Raw genomic sequence first — 22,864 nt, forward strand, 5'->3', positions numbered from 1 at the left:
TTTGCCCTCTGTTAGGTGTACTTACACTTAACAATATTAGAAGGGAGCTAATCAACATTCACTGAGGGGCAGTTATACAGAAAAAAGAATCGGATTGAATTTTCTTCTGATTTGAAGAATGGGATTATCTTATTCTCATGTTGCCTATCAATAAAGAAAATCTCAGAAAAGGTGTACAAATGAGGCAAGATCAGATTTAGAGAAAGTCTACCTGCTTCAACTTTTGTGGTTTTTTTTCTTTCACTCTTCCCCATGTCCCATTCTGATGCAGTATCCCTGATGAGTCTGCAGTTGGTGAAGGTGTGTTGCAAGGCAGTTCCTGATTCTGCAGGGACAGGAACAGGTCTGGCTTCTGCCTGACAGAACTGGCACAACTGATCAAGAATTTCAGAATATTGGGCATCCATTTCATGTTTTCATTTTGGAAGAGTTTTTTTTTTTTTTCCTTACCTCCATTCCTCTTCTGGGGATGTTTGTATCCCTCTTAACAACTGAGTATAATTTAATTCTCAACTGAAAAAGTCCAGAAAAGAGGCTTATCACTGTTCACAAGGAATGTGAACAAAGCCAGCAAAGACAAAGAAGCTGTAAATAAACAGGGAAACGGCTATTTTAGCCGAACATCATTTTTTTATTCTGATTCCACTTTTTTCCCCCACTATGGCTCAGATACCCCCACCTATCCTGTGTGGCCTGGCTTTTTGGTTCGTTTGTTTTGTTTTTATGTATGTATTTATTTATTCTTTGTTTGGCTGAGTCAGGTGTTAGCTGCAGCAAGCAAGATCTTCTTTTGGCACACTAGCTCTCTAGATGTGGCAAGGGCCCTCAGTAGTTGTGGGGCTCAGGCTTAGTTGCTCTGCAGCATGTGGGATCTTAGTTCCCCAAACAGGGATTGAATCCACATCCCCTGCCTTGCAAGGTGGATTCTTCATCCCTGGACCACCAGGGAAGTCCCTGCATGGCTGCATTTACACAGTTCATTTCTTCCACTCAGAATGGCACATTTTCCCAATCTCTCTTCTTCACCTTAATGACCCCTCTCCATCTTTTTAGGCTTAACTTTGACTTTACCTTTTTCCACAGAATGTTTTCTAGCTTGCCTGTGGCTGATTTCGTTCTCCTGTATGTCTTTGAATTTCTCTGTACATCTCTCACATTTGCCGTATCATGTTATAATTATCTGTGAATCTGTGTCTACCGCTAGACTGAGACTTCTTAAGAAGTGTAGACCTAGATATACTGGAAAAGATGGCGGAGGAATAGGACGGGAAGACCACTTTCTCCCTCACAAATTCCTCAAAAGAACATTTCAACACCGAGCAAACTCCACAAAACAACTTCTGTAGGCTGGCAGAGGACATCAGACAACCAAAAAGGCAGACCATTGTCTTCAAAAACAGGTAGGAAAAAATATAAAAGACGAGAAAGGAGACAAAGGAGGTGGGGAGGGAGCTCTGTCCCAGGAAGGGAAGCCCGTCCCGGGAAGGGAATTTTAAGAAGAGAGGTTTCCAAACACCAGGAAACACTCTCCCTGCCGAGTCTGTGGCGAGCCTTGGAAACACAGAGGGCGACATAACAGGAAGGAAAAATAGATAAATAATTAAAACCAACAGATTACAAGCCCAACAGTAACTCCCCCAGCGGAAAAGCAGCGCAGATGCCTGCATCCGCCATTGGGAAGCGGGGGCAGGGCAGGGACGCGCGGGAGGCGCGGGCTGCAGAGCTTTGTAAGAATCGGGCAGGAACGCCCCACGCGCAACCAGAACGATCTAACTTGGGCTAGCAAACCAGACTGTGGGATAGCTACCACGCGAAAAGCTCGAACATAAGACACCGCCAGGACCGAGCACAGAACAAAGGATGGAACGGAAAAAGCCGGCTGCAGACCATCCCCCGCCGGGGACAGGCAGCCAGAGCCGTAAGGACTGGAAAGGGGCAATTGCAGACCCGGAGAGACTTTACTTACCTAACTGCAAGCAGGCTCCTTTGGTAAGACTTCTGGGGGTGCTGGACAGTCACAGTCTGCCTCACGGGGGGTGCCAGCGGCCCACCCAGAAAGCTGAGCAGCAGCGGCAGAAAAGGTGACAAGCCGCGGCGATCGCGCTCGCCAAACTCCTGAGCTACTCAGACCTGGGAAGGGCACAAAGCGCAGTCCCAGCCGAATCTGTGCCTCTGAGGGCTGCCTGAGCGCCGAACCTGAGCGGCTTGGACCGGGGAAGTGCATGCAGCCTAGGGCCGGCCCCAGACGGTTCCCGGCTGAGCATTGTAGAGCCAGAGCGGTTTGTGCGCCGCAAAAAGGGACAGGTCAAGCGGGGCTGAGACACTGTGTGCACACGACAGTGCTATTTGTTTGCAGCATCCCCCCTCCCCACAGCGCGACTGAACTAGTGAGCCTAAAAAACCAGCAAACAGAAGAAGTTAAACAGAGGGAACCACCTTGGGAGTGATCCCACACGGCCCATAACACCAGAGAAGGGCCAGGAATATTTTTACTATTTTTAAAATCATTCCTTTTTTTTTTTTTTTGCTTTTTTGTTTTTTGGTTTTTTTTTTTTCTTTTTTTTCTAACTTTTTTAAAATTGTCAAGTCTTCTATTTCTCCTCTAATTTTTATTTCTATAACCTATTTTTACTATTTAAAAAAAAAGACTTTTTTTTTTAAGGCAAACACCATATATAGTCTTTGGATGGTTGTTGGTGGTTTTTGTTTGTTTGTTCGTTTGTTTTTTAATAATTCTTTTTTTTTCTTTCTTCCTTTTTCCTTCTGCTTTTCTTTAATATTGTATCTTTGAAAATCCAACCTCTACTCTAGATTTTTAATCTTTGCTCTTAGGTTTTTGTTGTCAACTTTGTACATTTAAAAACCCAAACTTCACTACCCAAGTTTACCTGAGAGCGAGATTACTGGGTTGACCACTCTCTCCTCCTTTGGACTCTCCTTTTTCCCCACCAGGTGGCCTCTGTCTCTTTTCTCCCCCATCTCTTCTCTATCCAACTCTGTGAATCCCTGTGTGTTCCAGACGGTGGAGAACACCTAAGGAACTGGTTACTGGCAGGATTTGTCTCTCTCCTACTCATTCCTCTCTCTTATCCTCCTGGTCACCTCTGTCTACTTTCTCCCTCTCCTCATCTCCGTATAACTCTGTAAATACCTCTGAGCGGTCCAGACTATAGAGTGCACATAAGGAAGTGACTACTGGCTAGCTTGCTCTCTCCTCTTTTGATCTCACTGCATCTCATTCCAGTTACCTCTAATTATCCCCTCCATCTTCTCTTCTCCTTGTAACTCAGTGAACCTCTCTGAGTGTCCCTCAATGTGGAGAAACTTTTCATCTTTAACCTAGATGTTTCATCATCGGTGCTGTATAGACGGAGAAGTCTAGAGGCTACTGTAAAAATAAAACTGAAAACCAGAAGCAGGCGGCTTAAATCCAAAGCCTGAAAACATTAGAAAACTCTTGAATTCAGGGAACATTAAGCAAAAGGAGCTCATCAAATGCCTTCATACCTACACTGAAACCAGCCTCCACCCAAGGGCCAACAAGTTCCAAAACAAGACATACCACGCAAATTCTCCAGCAACACAGGAACACTTCCCTGAGCTTCAATATACAGGCAGCTCAAAATTATCCCAAAACCTTTGATGTCTCATAACCCATTACGGGTCACTCCACTGCACTCCAGAGAGAAGAAACCCAGCTCCACCCACCAAAACTCCAACACAAGCCTCCCTAACCAGGAAACCTTGACAAGCCACTGATAGAACCCCACCCAAAGTGAGGAAGCTCCATAATAAAGAGAACTCCACAAATTCCCAGAATATAAAAAGGCCACCCCAAACGCAGCAATATAACCAAGATGAAGAGACAGAGGAATACTCAGCAGGTAAAGGAACAGGAGAGTTGCCCACCAAACCAAACAAAAGAGGAAGAAGTAGGGAATCTACCTGAGAAGGAATTCCGAATATTGATAGTGAAAATGATCCAAAACCTTGAAATCAAAATGGAATCACAGATAAATAGCCTAGAGACAAGGATTGAGAAGATGCAAGAAAGGTTTAACAAGGACCTAGAAGAAATAAAAAAGAGTCAAAATATAATGAATAATGCAATAAATGAGATCAGAAACACTCTGGAGGCAACAAATAGTAGAATAACGGAGGCAGAGGATAGGATTAGTGAAATAGAAGATAGAATGGTAGAAATAAATGAATCAGAGAGGAAACAAGAAAAACGAATTAAAAGAAATGAGGACAATCTCAAAGACCTCCAGGACAATATGAAATGCTCCAACATTCGCATTATAGGAGCCCCAGAAGAAGAAGACAGAGAGAAAGATCATGAGAAAATCCTTGAGGAGATAATAGTTGAAAACTTCCCTAAAATGGGGAAGGAAATAATCACCCAAGTCCAAGAAACACAGAGAGTTCCAAATAGGATAAACCCAAGGCGAAACACCACAAGACACATATTAATCAAATTAACAAAGATCAAACACAAAGAACAAATATTAAAAGCAGCAACGGAAAAACAACAAATAACACACAAGGGGATTCCCATAAGGATAACAGCTGATCTTTCAATAGAAACTCTTCAGGCCAGGAGGGAATGGCAAGACATACTTAAAGTGATGAAAGACAATAACCTACAGCCCAGATTACTGTACCCAGCAAGGATCTCATTCAAATACGAAGGAGAAATCGAAAGCCTTACAGACAAGCAAAAGCTGAGAGAATTCAGTACCACCAAACCAGCTCTCCAACAAATTCTAAAAGATATTCTCTAGACAGGAAACACGAAAAGGGTGTATAAACCCGAACCCAAAACAATAAAGTAAATGGTAACGGGATCATACTTATCAATAATTACCTTAAATGTAAATGGGTTGAATGCCCCAACCAAAAGGCAAAGACTGGCCGAATGGATACAAAAACAAGACCCCTCTATATGCTGCTTACAAGAGACCCACCTCAAAACAAGGGACACATACAGACTGAAAGTGAAGGGCTGGAAAAACATATACCACGCAAATAGAGACCAAAAGAAAGCAGGAGTGGCAATACTCATATCTGATCAAATAGACTTTAAAACAAAGGCTGTGAAAAGAGACAAAGAAGGCCACTACATAATGATCAAAGGAACAATCCAAGAAGAAGATATAACAATTATAAATATATATGCACCCAATATAGGAGCATCGCAATATGTAAGACAAATGCTAACAAGTATGAAAGGGGAAATCAACAATAACACAATAATAGTGGGAGATTTTAATACCCCACTCACACTTATGGACAGATCAACTAAACAGAAAATTAACAAAGAAATGCAAACTTTAAATGATACATTAGATCAGTTAGACCTAATTGATATCTACAGGACATTTCACCCCAAAACAATGAATTTCACCTTTTCTTCAAGTGCTCATGGAACCTTCTCCAGGATAGATCACATCCTGGGCCATAAATCTAAACTTGATAAATTCAAAAAAATCGAAATCATTCCAAGCATCTTTTCTGACCATAATGCATTAAGATTAGATCTCAATTACAGGAGAAAAACTATTAAAAATTCCAACATATGGAGGTTGAACAACACACTTCTGAATAACCAACAAATCACAGAAGAAATCAAAAAAGAAATCAAAATATGCATAGAAACGAATGAAAATGAAAACACAACAACCCAAAACCTGTGGGACACTATAAAAGCAGTGCTACGAGGAAAGTTCATAGCAATACAGGCATACCTCAAGAAACAATAAAAAAGTCAAATAAAAAACCTAACTCTACAACTAAAGCAACTAGAAAAGGAAGAATTGGAGAACCCCAGAGTTAGTAGAAGGAAAGAAATCTTAAAAATTAGGGCAGAAATAACTGCAAAAGAAACAAAAGAGACCATAGCAAAAATCAACAAAGCCAAAAGCTGGTTCTTTGAAAGGATAAATAAAATTGACAAACCATTAGCCAGACTCATCAAGAAGCAAAGAGAGAAAAATCAAATCAATAAAATTAGAAATGAAAATGGAGAGATCACAACAGACAACACAGAAATACAAGATCATAAGAGACTACTATCAGCAGTTGTATGCCAATAAAATGGACAACGTGGAAGAAATGGACAAATTCTTAGAAAAGTACAACTTTCCAAAACTGAACCAGGAAGAAATAGAAAATCTTAACAGACCCATCACAAGCATGGAAATTGAAACTGTAATCCGAAATCTTCCAGCAAACAAAAGCCCAGGTCCAGACGGCTTCACAGCTGAATTCTACCAAAAATTTCGAGAAGAGCTAACACCTATCCTCCTCAAACTCATACAGAAATTTGCAGAGGAAAGTAAACTTCCAAACTCATTCTATGAGGCCACCATCACCCTAATACCAAAACCTGACAAAGATGCCACAAAAAAAGAAAACTACAGGCCAATATCACTGATGAACATAGATGCAAAAATCCTCAATAAAATTCTGGCAATCAGAATCCAACAACACATTAAAAAGATCATACACCATGACCAAGCGGGCTTTATCCCAGGGATGCAAGGATTCTTCAATATCCGCAAATCAATCCATGTAATTCACCACATAAACAAATTGAAAAATAAAAGCCATATGATTATCTCAATAGATGCAGAGAAGGCCTTTGACAAAATTCAACATCCGTTTATGATAAAAACTCTCCAGAAAGCAGGAATAGAAGGAACATACCTCAACATAATAAAAGCTATATATGACAAACCCACAGCAAACATTATCCTCAATGGTGAAAAATTGAAAGCATTTCCCCTAAAGTCAGGAACAAGACAAGTGTGCCCACTTTCACCGCTACTATTCAACATATTTCTGGAAGTTTTGGCCACAGCAATCAGAGCAGAAAAAGAAATAAAAGGAATCCAAATTGGAAAAGAAGAAGTAAAACTCTCACTGTTTGCAGATGACACGATCCTCTACACAGAAAACCCTAAAGACTCCACCAGAAAATTACTAGAGCTAATCAATGAATATAGTAAAGTTGCAGGATATAAAATCAACACACAGAAATCCCTTGCATTCCTATATACGAATAATGAGAAAGTAGAAAAAGAAATTAAGGAAACAATTCCATTCACCATTGCAATGAAAAGAAGCAAATACTTAGGAATATATCTACCTAAAGAAACTAAAGACCTATATATAGAAAACTATAAAACACTGATGAAAGAAATCAAAGAGGACACTAATAGATGGAGAAATATACCATGTTCATGGATCAGAAGAATCAATATAGTGAAAATGAGTATACTACCCAAAGCAATTTACAAATTCAATGCAATCCCTATCAAGCTACCAGCGGTATTTTTCACAGAACTAGAACAAATAATTTCAAGATTTGTATGGAAATACAAAACACCTCGAATAGCCAAAGCAATCTTGAGAAAGAAGAATGGAACTGGAGGAATCAACTTGCCTGACTTCAGGCTCTACTACAAAGCCACAGTCATCAAGACAGTATGGTACTGGCACAAAGACAGACATATAGATCAATGGAACAAAATAGAAAGCCCAGAGATAAATCCACACACATATGGACACCTTATCTTTGACAAAGGAGGCAAGAATATACAATGGAGTAAAGACAATCTCTTTAACAAGTAGTGCTGGGAAAACTGGTCAACCACTTGTAAAAGAATGAAACTAGATCACTTTCTAACACCGCACACAAAAATAAACTCAAAATGGATTAAAGATCTAAATGTAAGATCAGAAACTATAAAATTCCTAGAGGAGAACATAGGCAAAACACTCTCAGACATAAATCACAGCAGGATCCTCTATGATCCACCTCCCAGAATACTGGAAATAAAAGCAAAAATAAACAAATGGGATCTAATTAAAAGCTTCTGCACAACAAAGGAAAATATAAGCAAGGTGAAAAGACAGCCTTCAGAATGGGAGAAAATAGTAGCAAATGAAGCAACTGACAAACAACTAATCTCAAAAATATACAAGCAACTTCTGCAGCTCAATTCCAGAAAAATAAACGACCCAATCAAAAAATGGGCCAAAGAACTAAATAGACATTTCTCCAAAGAAGACATACGGATGGCTAACAAACACATGAAAAGATGCTCAACATCACTCATTATTAGAGAAATGCAAATCAAGACCACAATGAGGTACCACTTCACACCAGTCAGAATGGCTGCGATCCAAAAATCTGCAAGCAATAAATGCTGGAGAGGGTGTGGAGAAAAGGGATGCCTCCTGCACTGTTGGTGGGAATGCAAACTAGTACAGCCACTATGGAGAACAGTGTGGAGATTCCTTAAAAAATTGCAAATAGAACTACCGTATGACCCAGCAATCCCACTGCTGGGCATACACACCGAGGAAACCAGAATTGAAAGAGACACATGTACCCCAATGTTCATCGCAGCACTGTTTATAATAGCCAGGACATGGAAACAACCTAGATGTCCATCAGCAGATGAATGGATAAGAAAGCTGTGGTACATATACACAATGGAGTATTACTCAGCCATTAAAAAGAATTCATTTGAATCAGTTCTGATGAGATGGATGAAACTGGAGCCGATTATACAGAGTGAAGTAAGCCAGAAAAAAAACACCAATACAGTATACTGACACATATATATGGAATTTAGGAAGATGGCAATGACGACCCTGTATGCAAGACAGGAAAAAAGACACAGATGTGTATAATGGACTTTTGGACTCAGAGGGAGAGGGAGAGGGTGGGATGATTAGGGAGAATGGCATTCTAACATGTATACTATCATGTAAGAATTGAATCGCTGGTCTATGTCTGACGCAGGGTGCAGCATGCTTGGGGCTGGTGCATGGGGATGACCCAGAGAGATGTTGTGGGGAGGGAGGTGGGAAGGGGGTTCATGTTTGGGAACGCATGTAAGAATTAAAGATTTTAAAATTAAAAAAGTAATAATAACTTATTTCTCATTGGCAAAAATGTGATGAATAATGGTTCACATTTTCATTAAAAAAAAAAAAAAAGAAGTGTAGACCTACCCTTTATTCTCAATGACATTCATAGTGCTCAGCACACATTAGGTATCATAGAAAAGCTCGTGCAGGAAAATAAAATGCTGTTTTGTGCACAGATTAAATGACAGAACATGGGATTTAGTTTGTACAGTTCCTGACACATACACTTATAGATGTCTCCCAAAGTTAGAGTTGTTTAAAATTGTGTGTTTGTGCATGTGTGTGTATGTCTGTGTGTGCTCAGGAAATTACTTTCTAAATTATTTTGATGCAGAGGTCTGGGATATTTCCATAGGACATAGAAACATAGGCTTGCATCCTAAATAAGGTTACTTGTAGTGGAATGACCTCTGAACTAGGAAGAAGGAAATGTGACTTTAGGCTCAGCTCTGATACCACCTAATTGCAGGATTTGGGAGAAACTCTAACCTTCACTGGCCACATTTTCCTAATTTTTAATATGGAGGAACCAGGCCAAATCATGTATGTGATTTTTCTCTAAGCATTATTTTTCTAAATTCAGTCATTCTACAGCAGAAGTAAAATAGCAAAACTCCAATAAAACTTCAAGACTGCTGGGGAAAAAAATGTTAAGTGAATAAAGAGATTAAGATAGAATCAAAGCTGGCCCATTGGCATTTATCAGAAAACAACCCCTTCCCAATTGTGTAACAACTCACGAAAAATGTTGAAGTTGACTGCAGAAAGACATTGCTGCTGTAGAATACTGCCAAATGATAAGTCTTCTCAAATCACTTCAGACAACTGTTTTTAAATCTCTAGTAACTTGGTAAAGTACAGAATGGCATCATTCATGTTGAATTCAAGCCATATTCCATAATCCCATCAGCATGAAGAGCATGAGGCATACACACTGATATTTGATTTAGGTAATGATTGAACACAAATTTGTTTCTAGTAATTGGGACACAATATTAAAATAAATGCCCAATTTTCTTCTCCAGCGCTAGTAAAATGTTTCTATAATAAACACGTAGAGAAAGCTGTGTGGTTTTGGTGAAGGTCTACTCCATTTAATTCAAGAAACACAGATCCAGCTTCTACCATATGCTCTGTATTGTACTGAGCACGTAAGCACAGTATTCAAAACTAAAGAATAATTTACCCTTAAAAAAGAACACTTAGCTCCTCAGTGCCTCTCTTCCTCCATTTTAATTTCAGTGTCATAGTCTGAATTCCCAATTAATTGAATGATCATAAATTGGTCTTGACAAGTGAGCATTTTATATATTAGATCTCAAAAATATTTATTGAAACAGTGAACCCAAAATATAAAAGTATCTAACAAATACTTAATGGATTACACTGGTGTAACATGCATCTTAGACCAAGCATAGTGTCTTAAACAAACTGACATTAGTGGTGATATAGCTAAGTGACTGTAATTATATAATAAAAATGACAACATTGCCTTTCATATTAATATGTTTTTATTTAAGATGTAATTTTTTAAAATTTTTCATTTGCTCATCCAAGCAAACACTGGGAGGCAGTCAGAATAGGAACTTTGCTTCTGTAGAAACAGATTCACCATGTCAATTGCTGAAGGTCATCAATTCTAGCACATCACAATCTAAAGCAGTCTTCGTTTTTGTCCTTCAAGTCGAAAACTTCTTCTACTTCAGAATTTGAATAATTCTAAGGAAAATATTTCAGATGTGGCAGATTTGTGGGGGGGGGGGGCACATTCAGGCAGGCGACTGTTTCTCCCTACACCACTGTGAGAAGTTGGCAGCTCAGCTCTACCACCTATACCAGCTAGGGTCGAAAGAGAAGCATCTCACCTAAAGGGTCAGGAGTGCAAAGTCTAGAGCCAGACTGCCAAGATTCAATCCCAAATCTGCTTCTCATTAGCACTCACCAGTTATGTGCTCTTAAGCAGAGGATTTAACAAATCAGTGACTCATCTCCACGCGTTTAATGGAGGGAATAATGGTACCTACCTATAGGTCCAGTGGCTCAGTGGCAAAGAACCTGCCTGCAATGGGGAAGACATAAGTTGGATCCTTGGGTCTGGAAGATTCCCAGGAGGAAGGCGTGGCAACCCACTCCAGTATTCTTACATGGAAAATCCCATGGACGGAGAAGCCTGGTGGGCTACAGTCCATGGGGTTGCAAAGAGTTAGACACAACTGAAGGGACTGAGCACATCAGTCCTTATGGAGATTAAATGAGTTAATCCATGTAAAGGGTTTAGAGGACTGGCCCATAATTAACATGATGCTAAGTATTGTTGAGTAACAGTTGCTCCTAGGTAAGAGTTTTAAGTCAGAGTTTTAGGTCAGAGTTTTCAGAAACTCTGAAATTCTGACTTTTATGATGTAAAGTATATTGCAAAAGGTCTTCCCTGGTAGCTCAAATGGTAACGCGTCTGCCTACAATGCAGGAGACCTGGGATCGATCCCTGGGTCAGGAAGATCCCCTGGAGAAGGAAATGGCAACCCACTCCAGTATTCAGACCTAGAAAATCCCATGGACTGAGGAGCCTGGTGGGCTCAGTCCATGGGGTTGCAAAGAGTCGGATATTGAAAAAAGTAGCTGAGAGACGATGAGATCAGGAAACTAGGCACTGATTCTAGTTCTGCCACTTCTCAGCCATAGGATCTTCACATTCACTCCCTTCTCCCTGGATTGGCCCAAATAATACCTGGAAAACTGAGAGCTAGAGGCCAAGAACGTGGTGTATAGAGTCAGGCAGATACAGAAATGTACTAGCCACTTGACCTTGGACATCTATCTCACTTGACAGAGTGAAATGGAAGAGACTGCTTGTGGGTGTAGTGATTTAATATGATGATCAAATTAAAGCAATTATCACTATCCATCAGACTGCAGTTTAATAAATGTAAGTTATCATTATTATTGATATCAGCTAAAGACCGTTTATTTCAATAAATTCTATGATTCCAGGGATTACAATCCTTTTGTAAAGTGTTGTTGCTTAGTCGTTAAGTCATGTCTGACTCTCTGTGACCCCATGGACTGCAGCATGCAAGGCTTCCCTGTCCTTCACTGTCTCCTGGCTTGTGTGCACGTGTGCTCAATCCCTTCAGGTGTGTCCGACTCTGTGCAACCCTATGGACTGTAGGCCACCACACTCCTATGTCCATGGGATTTTCCAGGCAAGAATACTGGAGTGGGTTGCTGGGCCCTCCTCCAGGGGATCTTCCCAACCCAGAGATCAAACTCAAATCTCTTATGCCTCCTGCATTGGCAGGCGGATTCTTAACTGTTAGCACCACCTGGAAAGCCCACTATCTACCGAAGTTTGCTCAAATTCATATCCATTGAGTCAGTGATGCGGTCAAACCATCTCATCCTCTGTTGTCCCCTTCTCCTGCCCTCAGTCTTTTCCAGCATCAGGGTCTTTCCCACTGAGTTGACTCTTCACATCAGGTAGCCAAAGTATTGGATCTTCAGCGTCTGTCCTTCCAATAAATATTCAAGGTTGTAAAGGGTTGATTAAATTCAGTATTCAAAAGGGGAGGAAAGAAAGAAATGAGTGTAAATTGTACAAATCCAGATTCCACACCGGAAAGATTCTGATTGACGTGGTCTGCCCTTCAAAACCACTTGCTCAGCTTGCTTGCTGCACTTTCCTGGAATGACTGCCTTTCCCACAGGGATCTGGATAAATGCAGAGAGGAGGTGAAAGGGAATATAAAAATATATATAATGGTCTTCATGACTTCTCTTTGGGAATGTCATCCTTATTTTCTCGAGAGATCGGAAGATGCCTTGTATTCATATTTATGCAAATTATAGGAGGGAGTGACTATATATTATTGATACGTCTTTAGAAATATCCTTGAGCTTCAGACAGAAGTTGTCCTTCCCAGTACTCACCTTGGAGACCCTACATGTGCCTTAAGGATAAAGCCACTTCAACCGCTATTGGACCTCATTTTGAAAGTGGATTTTAAAGCTCCTTTTAAGATGTATACATGAAAACAGTATTTCAATGCCATTTATCTGATAAAAGACTTGAATCCAGGATATATAATAAACTCTTAACAAGTCAATAATATAAAAAATTTCAGTTCAAAAATTTGGACAAAATATTTGAATATTCATTTTACCAAAGAAAATATGTAAGTATAGTAGGTGTGCAGATAAAAATATATGATGTCATTATTGATTCAAAAAAAAATTTAAATCACAACTGGGATACCATTACACATTTAAGATGGCTAGAACCAGACAACAGTATTAGTTCCAGTGTTAATAAGTATGCTGATTACTTGCAGGCCTAGCATATTGAAGGAGGGAATGCAAAATGGCATACCTCTTTGGAAAACATTGAGTCAGCCAGAACGGTTTTTCCGTAAGTTGCTACAGAATGCATGAAGAAATGGTTGGCAATAGCTGAGATTGAGAAAGTAATCAGAGGACAGATCTTTAAAAAATTTGCATCCTGAAATTGGGGTTTTCAGCAATGCCCTCCTCATTATTTCCCCCTGTATGTCTGTGTGTGTGTGTGTTCCATTGTGTCTGACTCTTTGTGATCCCAAAGACTGTAGTCTGCCAGGCTCCTCAGTCCATGGAGTTTTCCCAGCAAGAAAACTAGAGTGGGAGAAGGAAACAGCAACCCACTCCAGTATTCTTGCCTGGAGAATCCCAGGGACAGAGGAGCCTGGTGGGCTGCCATCTACGGGATTGCATAGAGTCAGACACAACTGAAGTGACGTGGCAGCAGCAGCAGCCATTTCCTACTCTGGGGAATCTTCCCAACCCAGGGATTGAACCTGTGTCTCCTGTATCAGCAGGTGGCTTCTTTATTACTGAGCAACTTGGGAATCCTGATATTTTCCCCTGAAGAAGAGTGATTTAAAGTCAGAGAAAAGACCATTCAGAAGCCTGGTAACCAATGACAAAGCAGCCTGAAATACATTGAAAATTTCTTTGAACTTTATGTTTCATCTCCAAAACGTGAGTTTTGTCACCAGTGATATGTTGGTGTTCATTCTGAGAAGATCTGTTTCCCCCAGATCTTTTGGTAACATGAACACCCCGGGCATCAGCCCATGTTGAGCAGTTCCTGGCTTAGTATTCCTCTAAAACACACTCACCACCCTGCAGGGATATGTATCTATCCTGTGTGAGAAGCATAGATATGGGTGATGAGGACCCATGAAAGGGCACAGTGCTTTAAGAGCATTCAAGGCACCGCTCATTCTTTAGTAAGAGAATCAGTTTGCTTCATGAAGTTACACAACACAATGGAATAGCCATAACACATTCAAAGTTCATCAGGCTCTTGTCCCTGCAGCCCCACATTTAAGTTAGCTCTGAACTTACTGTTAAATTAAAATGGCCTGCATATTTTATGCTCTCCAGTGACTTTACTGCTCACTAGAGATTTGCTGTATTAAAAAGCACCAAAATTACTTCTATCAATTAACGATATTATACTTAAAGTCTAGATAAATTATGAAGTGGTGTTTGGAGCTACTGTGGGGAAAGTCTGGGTTGAATAAGAAAATGTGCCCCTGTCCTTGATTTGTGTGAGTAGGAATAGTCACTTTATACAGCCACCATAAGTCATGGTGATGAGGATGGTAGTGATGACAGTGAGAAGGCAGTTAGTGGAGGTAATTAGAAGAAACTGAAGATACGGTTTTCAGTTGCAAAGTCACTGGCCTCCCATGTGGTCATTGATGCAGTGAGTAAATCAACCCCCAATTATGATACAGCGCCTTAAGTACAGCAAGGCTGAGCACAGCACGCCAGTGGAAGTTGTGTCTGACTCTTTGGGACCCCATGGACTGTAGCCCATTAGGCTCCTCTATCCCTGGGATTGTCCAGGCAAGATCACTGAAGTGGGTTGCCATTTCCTCCTGCAGGGGATCTTCCCAACCCAGGGATTGTACAGCAAGTCTCAACACAGCATGCCAATGGAGTACAGAGAAAGATGTTCTGTGCAGACACGGGGATGATAAAGATTTCTTGGAGAGTGAGATGCTTTGACTTGAGTCTCGAAGTGGGTTAGAAATTAGTCAAGAAAGTCTTTGGGCTCCGCAGAAACAAACTATGAAACATGTACCACAATAAAGAAACACGGCAGAAAGCAAGATGTAATGGAAGACTAGTAGTTAGCTTCGATCTGCTAGACTTCCTGGTGTAAGAGAACAGTAGGTGGTTAAAGGTCTTAGGTAACATGCTGAGAGGCTTGGCATCCACCTACACACCAGGCAGGCCAGCTGGGTCTCCAATGCCTCTTTGGAATGTTAAGAGCAGGAATTGCCTGGAGGAAGGGGAGCTGAGACTGGAATTTCACTCAAGCTCTGTAAACCATGCCATACCTTGTGTCCCAGGTCTGGCACTTAAAAAAAAAAAAAAAAAAGGCAAAGCAAAAGCATTTTCTTTCTTTTCCTAATAAAGTTTCCATGTATTTGTTAAGCCATATGGGACTCATATCTTTCAGGAGGCGTGTCTTTGTGTAACCTCTACAAAGGGCACAGGTATTGTAGTGACCAGTAGAGGCCTCAGCAAGATGTAAAGAATATGGCAGGTGTACATTTTATTTTATTTTAATATGTATTCATTTACTTATTTTGCTGTACTTGGTCTCAGTTGTGGTGCATGTGAGATTTTTAGTTGCAGCATATAGGGTCTAGTTCCCTGACCAGGGATAGAACCCAGGTCCGCTGCACTGGGGGTCTGAAGTCTCAGCCACTGGACCATGAGGGAAGTTCCCAGATGTACATTTTAGAAAGAAGACTCTGGTAGCTGTGTGTAGCATGAGTTACACAGAAAGGCGTTAGGAGTCGGTCTACTGCAGTTACCCAGACAAACTGTGATTAATTGTCCAGTAGAAACAGGTAAGGGGGCCACATTTTCCATATAGCTTTATCAGTCTTCATCCATGACGGCCTACACATTGTGATTAATTCCTCAGATTAAAGATGGGTTTGGGTGTTGGTTTTTTCTTGACTTCACTTTCTGATAAGACACTTACCAGCCACTGTTGTCCCCAGATGAGTACACTTAGGAACTCTGTAGCCACACGTGTGACAGTTGGGTCATCCTTTGCTGAGAAAAATGATATATCAAAGGCCCCTAATCCAGTAGTAGATACAAGATTTTAGGTGCTGAAAGTTCAGGCAGAGCTTTGTGTTTAAAGAAAAGTTGTTCATTTGCTAAGTTATGTCCAATTCTTTCGACCCATGAACTGCAGCACATCAGGCTTCCCTTTCACTATCTCCCAGAATTTGCTCAAACTCAGGTCCATTGAGTCAGTGATGCCATCCAACCTTTTCATCCTCTGTTTCCCCCTTCTTCTCCTGCCCTCAATCTTTCCCAGCGTCAAGGTCTTTTCCAATGAGTGATAAAAAGTAAGCTGTAAAACGGACTATTTAATTAGAATGATAAAAGAAATCACTCAAAAACAACAAATTAGAAGTGAACAGATATCACAGCATCCATAAAAATTAGCATAATATTTGTATTAATTAATTGCCTGACAGAATTCTGCAGTAACATTCTTTATTATTTTTGGCTGCATACTTTTGATCGTCTTTTCACTTAATAGTGTTTCTTAAACCTAATTTTCTGTGGAGAAAATAGATAATTGAGCCATTTTCTCTAACATCGTCATTCATTTTATCCATTGGTGATGATTCATTGATAGTTTGGAAATGTCTTTCTGTCTGTCAGACCCAGTAGTGGTTGTAGGACATGGGGCTTATCACCTAAACTTGTCACCTGTTTGTTTTGTTTTTTTCCTTTGAAAAGTAGGGCCGTTGTTTTATCTTTCACAAGATCACCTGTGACTGTGCATACAAATTAGAGAAGTCCAGATGTGAGGTTTCTGCCTGTTCCCCTTCTCCCTTTGAACTAACTGAGATGATGTGTCAGTTTGTAAAAATGCAGAGCACCGCATGCCTGCTAAGGCTGTGGGCGCTCCTAATTCTAAATACACTACAGCAGAGGCCTCTGACAACCCAGGACTCAGGAGCAGACCCAGGCAGCAGAAATATTAGGATGGAGCTGCTTCCTTCTGGGAGAAGAGCTGGACTGGCCTGGCTGTGTGTCTCTCCTGGAAATTTCTCCAGAGCAGATGAAGGGAGCTGGAGAAGGGAGCCAGTCACCTGGAGGCTTTAATTAAACAGTGGGATCCAAGAACTTCTGCAACATGTATGTGTGACACCCTGGAAAACCCAGAGTTATATGGAGGAAAGGAGAACACACGCTCATGGCCACTGAGCCTTATCGAAGGTCCTGACAGTGCAAATCACCTCTATAAACACTCTAATCCAGTCTTTCCAGCAATATCCCCAGTGTTTCCCTGGTAGTGCCAGTTGTAAAGAACTGCCTGTCAATGCAGGAGATGCAAGAGATGGACGTTCAATCCCTGAGTCAGGAATTGCCCCTGGAGAAGGAAATGGCAACCCACTCCAGGATTCTTGCTTGGGAAATTCCATGGAGAAAGGAGGCTGGTGGGCATGGGGTCACAAAAGAGTCAGACATGACTTAGCAACTAAACAATAATAACAACAATGCAATATATTCTTTATTTCCCTCAATGATTACAGGAAAACTGTGACATATACAGGTACTATGGTTGTCTTAAATCACAGATATAGAAACTGCTGCTGCTGCTGCTGCTGCTAAGTCACTTCAGTCGTGTCCGACTCTGTGCGACCCCATAGACAGCAGCCCACCAGGCTCACCCATCCTGGGATTCTCCAGGCAAGAACACTGGAGTGGGTTGCCATTTCCTTCTCCAATGCATGAAAGTGAAAAATGAATGGGAAGTCGCTCAGTCGTGTCCAACTCTTCGCGACCCCATGGACCGCAGCCTACTAGGCTCATCTGTCCACGAGATTTTCCAGGCAAGAGTACTGGAGTGGGGTGCCATCGCCTTCTCCATAGAAACTGAGGCAAACAAATGTCAACTCATCCGCCATCATGTGTTAGAGTCAAGAATAAGTAAATTATTCAAATGACTTCAAATATCAGTATCTTAATGGCTATATCATTCTGCTTCAAATATATCTTCCTTCTGATTTTTATTGTCTCATACATTATGTTTGATAAAGCCTCTTTGATTCTTTAAATGAAAAAATCTAATCACATTTCAGAAACTGTTGAATCTCTCTGCATTTGATGGAATCAAGGGACAGACAATGAACAAACGTATGTGTAGTAAGTTCAGTTCAGTTCACTCGCTCAATCATGTCCGACTCTTTGTGACCCCATGGATTGCAGCACAGTAGGCCTCCCTGTCCATCACCAACTCCTAGAGTTTACTCAAAATCATGTCCATAGAGTCGGTGATGCCATCCAACCATCTCATCCTCTGTCATCCCCTTCTCCTCCCGCCTTTAACTTTCCCAGCATCAGTGTCTTTTCCAGTGAAATAGTTCTTCGCGTCAGGTAGCCAGAGGATTGGAGTTTCAGCTTTAGTATCAGTCCTTCCAATGAATATTTAGGACTGATTTGCTTTAGGATGGACATGTTGGATCTCCTTGCAGTCCAAAGGACTCTCGAGAGTCTTCTCCAACACCACAGTTCAAAAGCATCAGTTCTTCGGTGCTCAGCTTTCTTTATAGTCCAGCTCTCACACCCATACATGACTAGTGAAAAACCATAGCTTTGACTAGATAGACCTTTGTTGGCAAAGTAATGTCTCTGTTTTTTAATATGCTATCTAGGTTGTCATAGCTTTTCTTCCAAGGAGCAAGTGTCTTTTAATTTCATTGCTGTGGTCATCACCTGCAGTCGTTTTGGAGCCCAAGAAAATAAAGTCTGTCACTGTTTGCATTGTTTCCCCATCTCTTTACCATGAAGTGATGGGGCAGGACATCACTGCAAAGGAGTCACTTATTCTAAGAAACCAAGTGCCATTTATTTTAACAAAAGCAAAGTATAGTAATTAAAATATTGTATTAGTGTAGATTGTATTAATAATATATTTGCATTAATATATCTTTTTGCATAATATCCCTTGCCTTAGTAATTGATTAGACCCTACTTTAAATAAAAATATGTTTTTACAAATTCTTATTTACAAACAGTAATTCAAACATATCTTTCTTTCCTGTCATTCTAATTGAATACTTACATATATATCTATAACAGAAAGGTTACATTTATTCATAGTTTCATCTATTTAAAAAATCTAGGAAACATCCATGCTATTCCAGCCACTTGATATTCTCTGTAACTCCCAGGAAGCTCTGACCTAGAAAAGTAAACGACTTGTCTGAGGGAATTTACATCCTGGTCTTTTAATTCTAAACCATTCAGTTCAGTTAAGTGGCTCAGTCGTGTCCGACTCTTTGCAACCCCATGAATCGCAGCTCGCCAGGCCTCCCTGTCCATCACCAGCTCCTAGAGTACACCCAAACTCATGTCCATTGAGTCGGTGATGCCATCCAACCATCTCATCCTCTGTCATCCCCTTCTCTTCCTGCCCCCAACCCCTCCCAGCATCAGAGTCTTTTCCAATGAGTCAACTCTTTGCATGAGATGGCCAAAGTATTGGAGTTTCAGCTTTAGCATCAGTCCTTCCAAAGAACACCCAGGACTGATCTCCTTTAGAATGGACTGGTTGGATCTTCTTGCAGGGACCCTCAAGAGTCTTCTCCAACACCACACTTCAAAAGCATCAATTCTTCAGTGCTCAGCTTTCTTCACAGTCCCACTCTCACATCCATACATGACCACTGGAAAAACCACAGCCTTGACTAGACGGACCTTAGTTGGCAAAGTAATGTCTCTGCTTTTGAATATACTATCTAGATTGGTCATAACTTTCCTTCCAAGGAGTAAGTGTCTTTTAATTTCATGGCTGCAATCACCATCTGCAGTGATTTTGGAGCCCCTAAAAATAAAGTCTGACACTATTTCCACTGTTTCCCCATCTATTTGCCATGAAGTGATGAGACCAGATGCCATGATCTTCATTTTCTGAATGTTGAGCTTTAAGCCAACTTTTTCACTCTCCACTTTCACTTTCATCAAGAGGCTTTAGTTCCTCTTCACTTTCTGCCACAAGGGTGGTGACATCTGCATATTTGAGGTTCTTGATATTTCTCCCAGCAATCTTGATTCCAGCTTGTGCTTCTTCCCATTAGCACATTAAATCACATCTGAATTATAAAATGTTTTTCACAGAAAACTTTCTACTGAAGAAACTTGTTGCTAATATTTGTAGACACACAAAAAATGAATTGACTTTGGGTCAGTTATTATATCCAAATTCTGATATGACCTTTCCAGGCTCTAAGTCTTGGAGTGAGTTATTATACTTGAATTCTTTGACCCTCAGTTCCTTCATTTTTAGTGAGGATAATAATATTTATCTTGCAAGATCAAAAGACAATACTTAATATTTTTAGCATAGGATGAGGCACACATTAAGGATAAAAAAAATAGCCACCATCTTTGTAAAATTTAAGTGTAATCTTAAAAATAAATGAATGTGTTTTTAATGATGCTGCTATTTAGATATGCAGCTTGTCATGTTTTCAGTTTTTCTAGTCAGGAACCTAGTTTTGATCACTGTTTGTGCTGGTACTACAACAATACTCAGTAAATGTGTGTGGAAAATTCCTGGGAATGATCCAACTGATTTTTATAACTAAAATTTCAGTTAATTTTCATCTCTAGATTTTCTAATAAGTCTTGAGACTGAACAATAAAGTAAAAATTGAGAAGGGAAAATTTTTGCTTTCCTTTTTATTTTCAGTATCTCAAAATTTAACAAAGTTCTTTAGATTAAGAGGAAATGATGACAAAACTTGGATTTATGCAATGGAATGAAGAACACTGGAAGTGGAAAATGTGTGTGAAATTATCTTTCCTTTTTCTCATTGTATTTAAGAAACAATTCTTATAAACAAAAATGAAGCAATGAATTATGTTCCTTGCATAAATATAAATATATGAGAATAATAGAAAAAGGACTAGAAATAAATGTATGTGTACTTATGTAAGATCCTTATATCAAGGTGGATATTAATTAATGGCAGGTGACATAAGCCAAGAATGCCCATAGTAATCCATATAATGTCTAATAAATTTAGGAAACTTTAAAATCAATAGGTACTAGGCACATGCACACACACAGAGAAAGGATATTAAACGAGGAACACGAAATAAACATGTACTTATGAGTCTGCAGATGGTGACTGCAGCCATGAAAGTAAAAGACGCTTGCTCCTTGGAAGAAAAGTTATGACCAACCAAGATAGCATATTAAAAAGCAGACATTACTTTGCCAACAAAACTCCATCTAGTCAAAGCTATGGTTTTTCCAGTAGTCATGTATGAATGTGAGAGCTGGACTATAAAGAAAGCTGAGCACTGAAGAATTGATGCTTTTGAACTGTGGTGTTGGAGAAGACTCTTGAGAGTCCCTTGTACTGCAAGAAGATCCAACCAGTCCATCCTAAAGGAGATCAGTGCTAAATATTCATTGAAAGGACTGATGCTGAAGCTGAAACTCCAATACTTTGGCCACCTGATGTGAAGAACTGACTCACTGGAAAAGACATTGATGCTGGGAAAGATTGAAGGCTGGAGAAGGGGATGATAGGGGATGAGATGGTTGGATGGCATCACTGACTCTATGGACATGAGTTTGAGTAAGTTCTGGCAATTGGTGATGGACAGGGAGGCCTGGAGTGCTGCAGTCCATGGGTTTCAAAGAGTCGGACCTGACTTATCAACTGAACTGACTGAAGTGAGTCTTCCAAATCATTAGGAGAGGGGAGAAAAAATAAATCAAACAAATTGATAACAAATAACAGTATGATAGACTTAAAATGTTAGTTGCTCAGCCATGTCCAATGCTTTGTGACCCCATGGACTGTAGCCCACCAGGCTTCTCTGTCCATGAGATTTTCCAGGCAAGAATACTGGAGTGGGTTGCCATTCCCTTCTCCAGGGGAATCTTCCAACCCAGGGAGCAAACCTGGCTCTCTGGCATTGGAGGTAGATACTTTACCATCTGAGCAAGGGAAGCCCAGGGAAGCCCAGGGAAGCCCATGATAGACTTAAACCAACCAAACCAAACATTTAAATACTTAAATATGAATGAACTAAATATTCCAGCTGAAAATCAGAGACTGACAGATTGGACAGTAACAAAACAAAAAACTGCTAATTGCTTTTTCCAAGTTACATAACTTAAAGGTACAGTATCATAGGTGAAACAGAAGGACAGAAACTATGTAAAGTGCAAAACTTGAAACTGTATCAATATATTTAATTCATTCTTGACAAAGTAAATTTCAACATAAGAAGTGTTACCTGAGATAAAGATGACTATTTTATAATGATAAAAGAATTGAGAAGACAAAACAACCCTAAATAGGCATTTGAGTAATAAGAGTTTAACAATGCAGGAAGTACTATAACAATACCAATAACTGAATAGTAATTAGGAGGTGAAAGATGCACCAACTAACCTTCTTGTGGCAAACATTTTTAAACACATACATGTATCATTCATCACATTGTGCACCTTAAACTTACACAGTGTTAGATGTCAGTTATTAACTAATCTTCTTGTGATAAACATTTTTCAACATATACTTGGATCACTCATCACATTGTACGTCTTAAACTTACACAATGGTAGATGTCATTTATATTTCAATAAAGCTGGAAGTTCATAGAAATCTAATTAGCGGAACTAAATGAAGAAATAGAAAATGTTACAGTAATATTTGGAGATTTTAAGTCTTAAGGAGTAGATAAAATCAATAGAATTTAAAGAATTTGAACAGAATTATTGACCAAAATAACATAATTTTTATTTTATTTTTTTTTCATAATTTTTAGAACAATGTGTATTCAACTGCAGGAGGCAAATTATTTTCAAGTTCAC

This window comes from Capra hircus, chromosome 14 (assembly GCF_001704415.2).
Source record: "Capra hircus breed San Clemente chromosome 14, ASM170441v1, whole genome shotgun sequence".
NCBI classification, from domain to species: domain Eukaryota; kingdom Metazoa; phylum Chordata; class Mammalia; order Artiodactyla; family Bovidae; genus Capra; species Capra hircus.